This window comes from Cavia porcellus, unplaced genomic scaffold (genome assembly GCF_034190915.1).
Source record: "Cavia porcellus strain 051 isolate PalLab524CR breed Dunkin Hartley unplaced genomic scaffold, mCavPor4.1 scaffold_29, whole genome shotgun sequence".
Classification (NCBI taxonomy): domain Eukaryota; kingdom Metazoa; phylum Chordata; class Mammalia; order Rodentia; family Caviidae; genus Cavia; species Cavia porcellus.
The window spans coordinates 8681660-8697480 of NW_026947512.1; the positions used below are offsets into that span (position 1 = coordinate 8681660).

At 34.3% G+C, this 15821-nt stretch overlaps 1 pseudogene; it reads right to left on the bottom strand.

Annotated features, from left to right (window-relative positions):
- Nucleotides 1–10523: 10523 nt before the first annotated feature.
- On the bottom strand, nt 10524–12515 carry LOC101787178 (ATP-dependent RNA helicase DDX50-like; annotated as a pseudogene).
- Between the last annotated feature and the right edge of the window lie 3306 nt (nt 12516–15821).

Consider the following 15821-nt stretch of genomic DNA (forward strand, 5'->3'; position numbering starts at 1 on the left):
TGACATATAGAAAATAAATAAAAATGACAAGTCTTTAATTGTGCAAAATGTAAGTGGATTATAATCTACAATTAGAAGGAATAAGGCAGATATAAAAAGTCATGCTCCAACTATGCTTTGTTTACCAGAGACTCAGATGCACAAGTATGTTTAGATTTAGATAAATAAATACGTTGAAAAACAGTAGAGTTAACACAGACATTTCTTGTAAATTACACTCAAATGATAAATTAAATAATATATTACTATCATAAAAATAAGGCCAAATTGTTAAGAGATGAAAAGACATATGTAATGATAACAGTTTTGCTTAAAGAACACATTCTGATTTGAAAAGGGAAACAGTTCAAACATAGTACTTGGAGGTTTCAATACTAGATTTTCACTAATACAACAACTCAACAGAAGATTAGCAGATAGATCATAGATTGAACAAAACTATAAGCAAATTAAACTTAACAGGCATCTATAGAACAGGAATCTATAGAAATTTTTTTCCAGTGCACATGGAACTCAAGAGAATTGAAAACATATGTTCATACAAGAACTTGTATATCATAAATAGCCACAGCAGTATTGTTTGTAACATCCAAAAAATAGAAATACCTCAATGTCCATGACCTGATTAATGAATAAACAAATAATGGGTTATTTGTATATGTCTATATTATTTGGTCATAAAATGTTATGTACTGCAACATGGATGAGGCTTATAAACACAAGGCTAAGTGGAAAAAGCTATACAAAAGAAGTCACATATTATTCCACTTAGATGAAACGTCCTGGACAGAAAAATCCCCAGAAACAGTGTATGTGTTTGCCATGACCTGTGTTAAGGATAGACTGGAGTGTTGCCTAGTAGACATGTGGTTTCTTCTTATGCTACTCAAATATCCTGGAAATATATGCTGGTGTGATGGTATAGCATTGTGAAAGTACTAAATGCCACTGAATTTTATGCTCTGAGATAGCTAAATATTATGATCTGTGAATTACATTTTCATAGAAATTAAATTTTAAAATAAAGATAAAAACACATTCTTTTTTTAAGGGAGAAAAAATAAACAGTAAAACTGAGCTTCAAAACAGAGTAGTAAGACAATTCCAATATTTGTTACATTGCATAGTTTTGTTTTTGTAGTAATTATTCAGAGTACAGGATCCAGGCATGATATCTTGTGTAAACAATATTAGCACAAAACATTCTTTTCAAGGAACACATAGAAGCTAGCAGTATAATTATCTTAACTATGTTGTGTGTATAGATTTCCTTTTCTTCCTTTCTCCTTTCCCCATCACAGTTTGTCTTTTCTTTTGAACAGTTTCTTCCTAATTCGCAATATCAATTTTCCATTTTGGATACTATTTATTTATTCAGTTTCTCACACTGGTGAAACCATATGAGTTTTACACATGTGAGTTTGATTAATTTCACTTATGGGTATAGTCTCTAGATGAATGTATTTACGTATAGGAGTTTCCAATTTATCCTTATTTATGGCCCTGTAGTACTCCACTGTATAAAAATCACAACATTTTTATTCATTCCACAGTTCATAGGCAAATGGGTCATTTCCAAGGTTTAGTTATTACAAATTGTGCTGCTATAAACGTGGTGCACATATATTGCTGTGGCATGATGTTTTTAGTTCTTTTGGGAAAATACACAGAAGGGGAATAGCTGGTTCAAATGGGCCCTCTAATCCTAGTTTTTTGAGGAATCTCCACACTGATTTCCACAGTGGTTGTAGCAGTATACAATCCCACCAACAGTAGAGAAGGATTCCTTTTCCCCATAATGCCACCAGCATTTGTTACTGGTTGATTTCTTGATGAATAGTTATTCTTTCTGGAGTGAGATGGAATCTCCGTATTATTTTAATTTGTATTTATCAAATGACAGGTGATGCTGAACATTTTTTCATATATTTATTTACTGTTTGTATTTCTTCATCTGAGAAGTGCATATTAATCTCAGATGCCCATTTTTGGATGGGATCTTTGAATTTGGAAGTCTGACTTTTTTCAATTCTTATATGTTCTAGATAGAAGTCCTTTGTCTGAGGGACAGTTGGCTAAGATGTTTCCCATTCTGTGGTTGTCTTTTCACTCTGTTGGTGATATTTTTAATAAGATGAGATCCAAATTGTTGATCCTTTGAAGTACTTCCTGTGCATTTTGGGTTTTGATCATGAACTCTTTGCCTACCTTTGTGTCTTGCAGATTTCTAACTATTTTGTCATTAGGTAGATTTAGTGTTTCTGTTTTAATATTTGGATCACTGATCCATTTTGACTTAAACTTAATGCATGAGATAGACATAGATCTAATTTATTTTTTGTTAGAGACTTTCTTCCAGTGAATGTGGTTGGCTTCTTTGTCAAAAACAAGGTGACCGAATGTTTTTGTAGTTGTATCTGCATCTTTTATTCTGTTCCACTGGCCCTCGGCTTGAGCCTGCATTTTACCAATACCATGTTGATTTTTATCACAGTAGCTCTGTAGTATAATTTCAGGTCTGAGATTGTGATGCTCCTGACATGTCTTTGTTGCCCAGAATTGCTTTTGCTATTCTAGGTCTTTTCTGGTTCCAAAGGAATTTTAGGAATGTTTTCTCAAGATCTGTGAGGTATGTCGATGGCATTTTGATTTGGATTCCATTAAATTTGTATAGCAATTTTGGTACTATGGTCATTTTCACTATGTTGGTTCTTCCTCTCCAAGAGCACATGATATCTTTCCATATTATGATATCTTCTTCAGTGTCCTTTCTTAGAGTATTGTAAATTGCCCTGTATAGAACTTTTACTCTTTTTGTTAGATTGATTCATAAGTATTTTATTTTTCTTTGGATGTTATCATGAAGCATGTGCTTTCCCTAATTTCTCTCTCTGTGAGTTTGTTGCTTGTATATAAATGCCATTGTATTTTGACTATTGATTTTGCATCTTGTTATACTACTGAATTTGGATATTAAATCTTCAAGTTTTTTTGGTGGAGTTCTTGGAATCTTCTTTGTAGAACATCATGTCATCTGCAAATCATGATAATTTAACTTCTTCTTCCCTATCTTTATTCTTTTTTTTTTCTCTTGTCTAATTTCTCTGGATAATGTTTCCAGAACTATATTAAATAGGCATGATGATAATGGACATCCTTGTCTTGTTCCTGAATTTAGAGTGAAAATTTTCAATTTTTATCATTTCGTATGATATTTTCCGTTGGTTTGTTATAGATGGCTTTTATAAGATTGAGGTAAAGACCATCTATTCCAATTTGCTCTAGGGTTTTATCATAAATGGGTGTTGGACTTTGTCAAACGCTTTCTCTGCATTGATTGAGGTGATCATGTGATTCTTATATTTAATATTTTATATTTAATATACTGTATTTCATTTATATATTTGCATATGTTGAACTATCCCTGCATCCCTGAGATGAGTCTTACTTGATCTTGATGTATAATATCCTTCATGATTTGGTACATTCTCTTTGCTGGTATCTTTTTTAAAATTTTATTTAAGGAGAAAAAGAAAAAAAACAGAAGAAGGGTACGAGTTATACAGAATTTCAAAAAAAAATAAACAGTAGGAAATCACTAGTTAATAGGCTACATATTGTCAACTTAGAAATAGTTGTTCAAGTTACAAAATTAAAGCATATAAAGTGGACATTCAAACAGTGAGACTGCAAACAGTTCTGTTCAATGAACCAACAAAAACTCATTAATATGATTATCTATCTTATACACTTAAATATACATGCAGCTATATCCTTTAGAGCACTTTCTTTCCCTCTCTTTTTTACAGTGACAGTTATACATTTTGGGTTTTATTATTCCCACAGTTCTTATTACTTTTTGAAGAGAATAAAACTAAATGTGACAATACAAAACAGAGTCAGTCAAACAAAAAAGATGGACATAGTACATAATGTAGAAACAGAATACAAGATGATCAACAATGGTTACCATAATGCCTCTTGCTATCTTAAAAAGAATTGCCTATATCATCAGTTATAATAAAATTGAACAAAACAGTAAAGAACAAAACCAGTAAAACCAAAACATTGGAGACATTACAGGACTTTCAAAGAAGAAAAAAGTCAAACCAGAATGGGCATGATAGTGAATCTTATTGTCTTTACAGTTGTTGCCTCTACTCTCAAACTTGGTACTATCAAGGAAAACAGAATAGAGTAAAATCAGTCAAAAAAACATGGTGAGAGCAATACAGGGTTTCAAATCAAATTAATAGGAAATCAAAGTCGGTTACTATATCCTGCTATTTTTAATTTATTTTTTCCCTTAATTAAAAAGATAAAAATAAAAAAATAAATAATAAAAAAGGAGACTGCAATAAAACAGGACATAACAACAAAACAGCACAGGTCAGAACATAATCATTTAAGCAAAATAGTGTTTCACCACAAGATAGCCCGACATAAAAGTAGTTACCATAGTGTTTTTTTCTTGAAATCTTTGAGTATAACTTTGTATACTGTAGCACCAAACATACCAAGATAATGTAAAACCATTCAAGAGAATGACAATATTAGAGTATTTAGAACCAACAAACAGAAAAAGAACAATTGTTTCTGTATTATCTCCTTGTCTATAAAAGTTTTTGTTTATATTATCACATATAATAAAATCCATTAAGATACAACCTGTTAAGACCATTAGAGACAGAAGAACAAAAGCTTGATGGGACTTCAAAACAAGATAATATTAAATCAGCACTAGCTATTATGATGTCTTGTTTTCCCCAAAATAGCTGTTCATACCATCCAACCTTCTCTGCCTCATTTCTGGTGAGCTCTTTTTCTGTCATTAGTTGTCAGATTGTCTTCTTCATTTCACTTTCTGCTCCATTCATTGTGACCTCTCTGCCACTATTTCTGGAATCTTGGTATTTTTCTCTTCTAGAATGTCCTACAGTATTCTCTGTTGAGTTGAAATTGTGGTTGCAAATTCCCCTAGTTCCTCTTTATCCTGGAAGCACCTTGTTTTAATTTCTAGGGACAGTTGTGCAGGATGCATCAATCTTGGCTGGAGGTTGTTATCTTTCAAAGCTTGAATTATTTCCCCCCATGCTCTTCGTGATTTGATGGTTTGTGCTGAGAAGTCTGCTGTAATTCTGATGGGTGTTCCCTTGAAAGTGATCTGTTTTTTGTCTCTGATGGCTTTTAATATTCTGTTCTTATGTTGGATTTCTGGAATTTTCATTATTATATATCTGGGTGTAGTTCTGCTTGGGTTGTAGGTGCCTGGGGTCCTGTATGCCTCGTAGATCTGAGTATCTTTACCTTTTCCAGTATTAGGGAAATTCTCCTTGATTATTTCTGTGAATAGCCTTTGCAGTTCATTTGTATCCCTGCTTCTTCCTTTACATTCTTAATTCTTAAGTTGTAGATTCTCTTATCATCTTATAGCCTTTGATTTGTTACTGCTTGTTTCCTTGTTATTTTTAAGAAGTTTTTCCTTTCATGCTCCTACATTACAAATCTGTCCTCCAGTTCAGATAATCTATCCTCAGTTTCTTTCAAGCTGTTATGCCAGCTTTCAACAGAGTTTTTAGTTTCCTGGTAATCTCTTTGAACCTGCTTCACGTATTCTACGTTTTCTCTATTTTCTCCATCAAACAATTCTCCCCTTTTTTTCTGTTCTTCCATTCCACCATCTGTTTTTTCTTGGGAGGTGCCTAGCATTTCTTTAACTATTTTACTTATATCTTGCTTTACTTGGTTAAATACTTCACTTTTGAACTCATCTATGAGGTCCTGGAGATATCACTTTCCTGGATCGGTGTTCTCAGGATTGGGGATTGAGGACCCTTTCTTGTTGCTCCCTCTCCCCATACTTTTTGTTCCTTCCATACTAGCATATATATGAGGCCCAGTTTCTTTCTTTGTTGGTTACAGTTTGTTTGAATCATGCCAGCTAGGTGTTCCTGCCCAGTGCAGTGTACTAGGGAGAGAGAGACCTGGGAAGCCTATGCTGGGCCTACCCCTCCAGGTCAGTCAACCTGCTGAAAGCTTCCCTGCATTAGGGTTCACTGCCAGGCGCAGGGACCTGGCTTTGCTAGCCTACTGGGTCTTAGCCCACGGAGTCACCCAGGTCAAGCGCTCCCTGCCAATCCTGCTTGAGAGGGGAATATGTGACCGAAGTCACTGCAGCATCCTGTTCTGGCTAGTCTGCCCAGTCCCAGAATGTCCTCTTTTGGAGCCTCCTAGTCTATGGAAGGGTCCCTATCCCTCTCATTCACCACAGGTCAATGCTGTGGTTCCTGCCAGCTCTGTACTCAATTTGGTTCACTGATTCTCGCTCTCAGAGCTTTCACATCTCTGTCCCTTCTGTGCTGATTCAGATGCAGCAGCGGTGGCAGGAAATTCAAGCCATGGTTTCTAGAGGTGCAGGGTCCAGCTTTGGTACTGAGACTTTATCTGTTCCAGTTGTAGTACCGGCTTTGCATTTTCAGTTGGTTTCTCTCAGCTTAGTTTGTTCGTGGGTCAGCAGGGTATATCTCCCCCTGCTTAGGACTTCCCACACTGCACCATTCCTGGAATCTAAGCTGGCTATCTCAGAGAGCCTCCATAGCTGCTGTTATCTATCTGCCATGTTCTCCCAGAAGTCCCCACTTTGCTGGTATCTTATTAAGAATTTTTGCAACAATGTTCATTTGGGAAATTAGCCTGTAGTTTTCTTTCTTGGTTGGGCTCTTTTCTGGTTTTGGAATCAAAGTAATGCTTGCTTCCTGGAATGACTTTGTAAGTATTGCTTCCCTTTCAATTTCTTTAAACAGTTTTAGCATTAGTGGCATTAGTTCTTAAAATTTCTTGTAGAATTCAACAGTGAATCTGGCAGGGTCTGGACTTTTTATTGGTAAATTTTTAATTATATTTTCAATTCAATTGGCTGATATTGATTTATTGAAAATTTTTATATGTTCTTAACTTATTTTTGGCAATTTGATTGTATATCTAGGAACCTGTCCATTTCTTCTGCATTTTTAAATCTTATTAGAATATAGGTTCTCATAGTAGGTATTGATGATTTCCTAGATTTCTGTAGGATATGTTATAATCTCTACCTTTACATTCCTAATTGCTTGACTTTGTGTTTTTTCTTTCTATTTTTTGATGAGATTGGCTAATGGTTTGATTTATTCTTTCAAAGAACCTATTTTTTGATTCATTGATTCTTTGTATTGTCTAAGTTCCTATTGCATTAATTCATGCTGTTATCTTTACTACCAATCTCTTCCTTGTACTAGTTTTGGGTTTGATTTGTTCCTTTTTTTACTAGAAGTTTGAGGTTCAACATTAGGTTGTTTACTTGAGCTCATTGTGTTTTCCTGATATGTGAGTCCACCACTACAAATTTTCCTTGTAGGACTGTTCTCATTGCATCCCATAAGGTTTTTCTTTTCTTCTTCTTTTTTTTTTTTTTTTTGGTATTGGCATTATCATTTAGTTGTGTGTACTTTCTAATTTTGCCTTTAATTTCCTCTATGATCTACTGGTTGTTCAGAATAGTGTTGCTTACCTTCCATGTGTTAATGTATTTTTTGTGGTTTTCTTTGTCATTGATTTCCAATTTTATGGTATGATTTTAATTTCCATACATTTGCTTAAATACATTTTGTCAACTAATTATAATCTATTTTGGAGAATATTCCATGTACAATTGATAAGAATATGTACTCTGATATTTTTGCATTGAAACACTCTGTAGACATTTACCAAGTCCATTTGTTCACATGCTTGGTTTAATTCTAATATTTCTAATAATTTTGATATTTCTTTATTGATTTTTATCTAGTTGATTTGTATTAAGGTCCCTATCTATAATTGTTATATAGCATTTGTTTTTTCATATCAATTAATATTTGTTTTCTGTAGTTAGGTGAGGCAGTGTTTGGTGCATAAATATTTATGATTGTTATCTCTTCTTCTTCTTGAAGTTTTTCCTTAATGAGTATGCAGTGACCTTCTTTGTCTCTTTTGATGAGCTGCAGCTTGAATTTAGAATTGTCTTCAAATAGAATAGCTACTCCTGCTTTTTTCTGTGTTCCTGTGGCTTGGAGAAGTATTTTTCTATCCTTTAACTGTTATTCTGAGAGTTTCCTTTTGGGTTAAATGTGTTTCTTGAATGCAGCATGTTGTTGAAACTTGCTTCTTGATTCATTCTGTTAGCCTGTTTCTTTTGATTAGTTGTGACCATTTACTTTGATGGTTATAACTTATATGTGTTTGCTTTTCTTTTTCACATGGTTTCCTTGTTCTTTGTGCCCTGTTTTTTGCTCTGTTTCATTGCTTATCCTGTCTGGCAGCTTCTTTCTATTGGTGTTCCCACATTTGTGGTCTTCATTATGTCTTTCTGTCTTTCAAAGTATTCTGTAAAGTTGGTTTGGTGGTCATAGATTTCTACAGTGATTCTTTGTCATGGAAATATCTTACCTCTCTATAAATTCTGAAAGACAGTTTTGTGAGGTACATCAATCTGGGGTAAAGAGTGTTTTCTTTTAGGAGATGCAATACTTATTTTCAAACTCTTCTATATTTTAAGGTTTGTATTGAAAAGTCTGCTGTAATTCTGATGGACTTTCCTTTACAGGTGATATGTTTCTTTTCTTTGGCTGCTTTTAATGATTTGTTCTTAATTTGAATTTCTAGAATTTTGATTATAATATGCATTGGTGTAGGTTTACTTTGTCATGGCTATTCAGAGTTCTATATGCTTTATTATTTGTATGTCAATTTTTAAAATCCATATTTGGGAAGTTATCTGCCATTATTTCTATGAAGAATTTTTAATGGCATCTGTGATGTTTACAGCTTTCTTACTAATTCCAATCAACTTATGTTGCTGTTCTTTGCTCTTTCTTGTAGTAGTTGTATTGATTTTTCATGTTCTCATGTGATTTATGAGATATCTCTCTTTTCATGGTCAGTAGCTGCATTACTATTTTGTAAATCTTTCCTTCATTCATTCTGTTGTGTGTACTTTCAATGGAGTCTCTTGTTTCCTGTATTTCTGTTTGGATCTGTTTCATTGATTCCATTTCTTGTCTTTGTTTGACATTCATTGTTTCCATCATTTTCCTGAGCTCCTATACTTGTTTATCTGTGTCTGCTTTAATGTCTTTTATCTTGATAATCATTTCTTTTTCCACCTTAGTGACTTTTTTCCTATTGCCTCTCCCATTAGTTTTCTCACTTCTGCTGCTATCATTTCAGAGAGTTTCATTTGTAGGCTTCCAATTTCCTCTATCTCTGTGTTCTAGACTTTTCCTGGGTGGGCTGGGTGTTTGGGATTGCATTTTGTTTTTGTGTCTTTCTAATTTTCTATTTTATTTTATTTTATTTTTTGTTGATGCTTAATGTTAGACAGCTTTATCCCTGAAGTCAAGGCTTTCTTAGGTGGGGTCTGTTCCTCAGGACATCTCCTATAGCTGGTACTGCTGTCACTCCTCTTGCCAGTGCCACTGTACATTTACTTGCACCGTCTCGCTCATCTCACCAGCAAGCTGTCATGGGACAATGGAGGAAGCATGGAGCATAGACCTACACTCCACTCACTGACGCTACCATCCTGGGACCATGGAGTGAGGGCATAGCACCGACTCACACTCTGTTCTCAGGCACTGCTGGTCTAGGAGGAAGGGAGTGAGTGCATTCTTTCATATTTACATTTTTGATGGTTTTTATTTCTTACATGAATCTGAGATTCCATCTGCCATTGTTTCCCTTTGTTCTGAGGAACTTATTTTATCATTCTACAATACAGGTCTATTCAGAATGAATTATCACAGATTTTTTCTCAAATATTGTCATTTTAAAGGAAATTTTCACTATTCATAAGGACATAGAATGAAAAGCACCTTATTTTTCATGTATATTTTCTTGCTCATTGTTTTTTGGCTTTATCTTCTGACATTCCAAGCACAAGATGTAAGGCAGATTACTATTTTCCCACATATCCCTTATTCATTGAGGGTTTTTGAATAAAATATTTTCATCTTAATTTTTCTACTAGATTATTTGTATTGATACATCTTCAAATTTACTTTCTTATTTCTTCTCCAATGGGCTGTTAATGTAATCTGTTAAAATTTTCATCTCTGTGATTGTACATTTTAATTCTGATATTTTAATGCAATTATTTAATGATATTAATTTCTCTGCTGAGATTCTGCATTTGATCATTTAAGCTCTGAAAATATTTAAAATAACTGATTTTAAATTTTATTGCTGAGTCTTTTGGGCATAAGGTATTTTTATAATAAAACGAGGCTTTATATTCAAAGGTATAACTGAATAAGTAAATTGCTTTACAACCATTCTTATGAAATACTTTTTAAAAAATACAGCCAGTTTCTTTGCAAACAGTGGATATACCTCAACTGTAATAGCCCTAAATTGTTGTGGATAATGTACATGATTAGGCAGAAATAGGCAAGTTCACTCTGGTAGATTAACCATCAAATTTTCAGTCAAAACTGTTTGTGACTTCAGCTTCCTCATTGATTTCTCTTTCCACTTCATCTTTCACCATCTTGTGAACTTCCTGAGCAACTCCCCTGTCAACTCTACCCGACTGGCCACCAGATCGGCCACCTTCGTGGCCTGACTGGTCAGACCTGCAGTTTGACTAGCCACTCCTCTGTTTGGGATTAGAAGATGTGTTTCTATCATAATATTCTTCAGTTTCAGGTAATTTTTTGGGCACTGAGAATACCCAGTCTGAGTCATGATACCCTGCCTGTAACCTTTATGATTCAGTTGTGGGAGCAACAAAGCAAACACCCATATTTCCTATTAGGAGGCTCATTCTAGTAATTTGGGATACTGCAGTACTGTTCATATTTCAGTTAAGTTCCTTCCAAGCACAGTTGACATACTGTATTTCTTTTGGGCTCTCCAGAGTCATGGTCACAAATCCCTTATCAGAAGTGATCAAAGAATGTGGTTCAAAGCCCAGCGTACCAGAAATGTGGGCTAATGCTGCAGCCAAGGCATCCACTAGCTCTTTCTCTTCTGTCAGTCTCTGAGCAGATAGTTGGAAAAAAATCAACAGCAGCATAAGAAACAGAAGCCAGAGACCTGATGGCATCATGCATTTTGATTTAATTAAATCTAGTGTAGAAGGAACACCTACATATTTAAAAGTAATTCCTGCATTTTGTTCCACATATCTAAGTTGAGCTCTTTCTCTAGGTTGCTAAACAACATGCAAATCACTGTTTGGCCAGCTGTTTCTGTGCATCTGCAGCAATGAATATATGATTCAACATCCTGTGGATGAGAACTCTGAATCACCAGATCAACCTAGGAATATCCAAACCATGGCAGCCACATTGGTGGCCACCAGAACTTTAAAACTACCTTTTCTGAAGCCTTTCAGTGTAATTTCTCTGTGTAGCTGTGCAACATTCCCAGGTAAACACTGGGCATTCTCCCTATGTGTGGATTCATGGCCATTTCAGTTATGTTCTTCTTTGTCTCACAGAAGATAATGGCCCTCCTTTCAGTCCACTGGGGACTTGCAGGGCATCTCTGATAACTTTTGGATGGCCAAAAGTTGCACAATAGCTTCGGACTTTGGAATAATTTTTCCAGGGTCAACTTGTTCATATCTGGATTTCATTTTTTTTTTTGTTGCAACTTTGCATATCCACTGTGGGTAAATTGCAGAAAAAAGTACAGTTGAAGGGTTGTCTTCAGGGTTAGTTTTGTGGGATTCATGGATAATATGTTTGTTCAGCAAAACCTAAATCTAACAGTTGATTCACTTCATCAAGTACAATATGATGCAATTTAGAATGATCCAGGTAGTGTTTGTGCAGATGGTCTTTGGTATGACCAGGGGTCTCAACCAAAATTTTAGCCATTTTGACTATGATTTATTTGTTCCACCATAAAAACAAACCACACTATTTTTTAGTTGTATCTTTGAAGTCTTTGGCTATTTAGTTTGCCAGTTCCCTTGTTGGAGTCAAAACAAGTACCTTTGGTGAGCAACCTTTTTAAGTTGTTTCTTGATTTCTTTGGAACCTTTCAATCAAGAGTATGGCAGAAGAGAATAACTTTCCTGTTCCTGTCCAAGCAATTAAATCATTTCCTTCATACATATGACCAAAGGTTTTAACTGGAATAGAAAAGAGATATGTTACTACTCAATCTTTTAGAAGCTTTATGATCTCTTCAAAAATAGAGAAATTGGAGAAACCTCCCTCTTTCTGTTCTTGTGTTAGAGTCTCCTTTAGTTTATTATCGCTTGATTTATGGGTAGAATTTTCTAAAGATGACATGAGTTTAAATTTTTCCCACATTCATCAATATCTCCATCTGATAGATATTTTCTTCTTATGAGATGTGGAAAATTCTTCTGAAAGTCTGTTGGCAGGGTCACTTTCTGCTGAGGGCCATGAGAGTGAATCAGTTCCAGGCTTTTCTTCTAGCTTCCAATGATTTCCTGGCAATTGCTGGCATTGTTTGGATTGTAGGAGCATCACTTGAATTCTTGCATTCCTCTTTACATGGTGTTGTTGTCTTTTATTCGTATTTGTGACCAAATTTCACTTTCTTATACAAGATCTAATCCTATTGGACTATTGGACTAAAACCTATCATCATGGGTCCACCTATACAGATCATTGCTCCATATGTCATATTCTGATATACTGGGAGTTGGGACCTCAATTTTCTTTATTGGAGGAATATAACATCACAGTCACTCTTTAGTGCCTTCAAATAGTGTTTTTCCTCCTAAATATTTTGTCCATATTTTATAATTATTACTTGTGGATAGTCTGTCATATTTAGAAGTTAACATTTTCTAATAGATTTTTTATTTAATTAAGTTTATTGGGACAGTTTAGATATACATAAAAGATCACGTCCATCATAGAGAATATGTACCTATAGACATAGTTTTTTTTATCCCAATCCCCTTCCCTCCATTCAACCTTCTTCCTCTTCCTATTTACCAAATTTTGTTTCAGTTTTATCATCTTAATCTTTTTTTCTTTTCTTTTCCTCCGTGCATAGGTGTTAGACTTTGCCAGATGCTTTTTCTGTGTCTATTGAGATTATCATGTGATTTTTGTCTTTGGATCTCTTGATAGGGTATATTACATTTATTGATTTGCATATCCCTGTGTTACGGTTTATACATTGTGTCAATTTAAGAAATCTAGAAGCTTAAGTAAGGAATTCAGCAGCTTTACTTCCTGGGGTGAAGAGGGCAAGCCTTACCTTTTTAGGATATCACTCACTGTGTCAATTTGAGAAGAGCAGATGTTTAACAAACTGATTCAGCAGGGGCCGGGAGCGCTAGTCTTTGCCTTCAGCTTGGGCATGGTCTCCTGGCTTCTGGCCACAGACTGTTCATCTTTCTCCTGGGACTCTTCAGCGTTCGTCACAGACTCCAGCCTTCCATCATAGATTGTTCAGTCTTCCAGCAAGAGCCATTGGCCTCCTGATATGGACTTGCACGGGACACTACATAAACTCCAGCACTTGGGCTGGACCCTTCGGCCTCCAACATGCAGACACCCTCCGCGTACTCCTTCATCCGACTTTGTGGCTGACCACTGTAAGCCAATCCTGTAATTTCCTATATATTTGTATCTCTTGTGTTGTATCTGCTTCTCTAGTAAACCCTGACTGATACACCCTGCATTCCTGGGATGAATCCTACTTCATCATGGTATATAATATTTTTGGTGATTTGCTGTATTTTGTTTGCCAGTATCTTGTTGAGGATTTTTCATCTATGTTTCTTAGGGAGGTTGGCTTGTAGTTTTCTTTTTATTTTTTGAGTTCTTTGGTTTTGGTAGCAAGGTAATATTTGCTTCTGGGAATGATTTTAGGAGTATTGTTTCCCTTTAAATTTCATTAAAATTATGACACTAGTGGCATTTGATCTTGTCTAAATTTCTTGTAGAATTCAACAGTAAATCCACCAGGACCTGGGATTTTCTTTGTATGTAAGTTTTAAATTACATTTTGTCTAATAGTTTTTGTTAATAGATAATATGCAGTGGGTTTCTGATTTGTGCTACATTTCTTTATAATTTGTTAGTTTTGTTTTCATAGGTAGTAATTTACCTGAAACTTTTCACACTTTATTTTATGCATTTTTGGTCTGCTACATTTTATGAATTTCTTTAATCATTTTCATTATTTCTATTTCCAGCTTTACTGAAGTATAAGTGACAGTGAAAATTGTCTATATATGTATGTGTATATGGTATGCAATATGATAATTTGATGTGTATATACATTCTCAAATGATTAGCAGAATCAAGTTAAGTAATATATCTGTCACTTCAGTTACCATGTTTTGTAGGTACACATAAGGGTTATTCAGGTGTATATAAATGCTGAATAGTTTCCCTACTGTAAGAAGTGGTAAGAATACATAAAAGTATGTGGTAATCATGTTTCCCCATTATATTGCTTTAAAGCCTTATAATGTTTTCATTCATTAGTAGGAATGGTTTATTCTGGGTTGTTTAATTTTACTGTCTGTGATAGTGTGAACAGCTATTTTGAAGAAAACAAGACATTATAATAGCTAGTGCTGATTTAATATCTTGTTTTGAAGTCCCACCAAGCTTTTGTTCTTCTGTTTGTATTGGTTTTATCATGTTGTATTTTATTATATGTGCTAGTATAAACAAAATATTTATGGGCAAGGAGATAATGTAGTAACCATTGTTCATTTTCTGTTAGTTGGTTCTGAATACTCTGTAATACTTTCATTCTCTTGAATGGTTTTATACTGTCTTGTTATGTTTGATACTATAGTGTATGAAGGTATACTCAAATACTTCAAGGAAAGAGACACTATGGAAGCTACTGTTATGTCGGGTTGTCTTGTGGTGAAACACTATGCTGCTTAAATTGTTCTGCTTTGACCTGTTTTGTTATGTCCTCTTTTTCTTAAGCTTTTTTTAATAAAAAAAGAAATTTCTGGTGTAAAATTCAGTACTATTAAATATAATTACCATTTATGTATTGGATCCACAAAACTTTCTCATCCTTCCTGAAAGACTATACTCTTTGACCAAAATACCTTTAGTCCCTGACAATTACCATTATATTCCCTATTTCTATTGGTTTTACCTTTTAAAATTCCACATATTAAATGAAGTCATATAGTAATTTTCTTTCTGTATCTACTGTATTTTATTTAGCATGTTGCAAAAGCATATTTTTCCTTCTTTGTATGGTTGAATAATATTCCATTCTAAGTCTATGTGCATCTATTGCATGTCAACCTATCATCTATCTATCTACCACCTGTGTAATTATCTATCTGTTAATTTTTCTGAATCTATCATCCAATGATGGACACTTAGGTTATTCATCATCATTTTGGCTATTGTGAGTAATGCTGCAATGAACAAGGGACTGCAGATACTCCTTCCAGATATGCTTCTTTTCTTCTAGATTCACTCATCGAATTGGGACTACTAGGACAGAGATAGTTCTGTTTTTAATTTGGTGAGGAATCTCCATACTGTTTTCTATCAGATTATTGGAATTTTTATTCCCACCAACAATGTACAAATGTTCTCTTTTCTCTATAATCTCGTCTATACTTACTATAACTAAGCTTTTTATGCCATTGAAACAGGTATGAGGTGATATTTCATTGTTGTTTTCATTTATATTTCCTTGATTATTAATAATGTGAATCATATGTCTTTGAACCATTTGTATATGTTTTAAAAAGTCTTTTCAGGTTCTTTCCCAATTTTAGTAAGGTTATATATATATTTTCTACTATTGAGTTGCATATCTTTGTT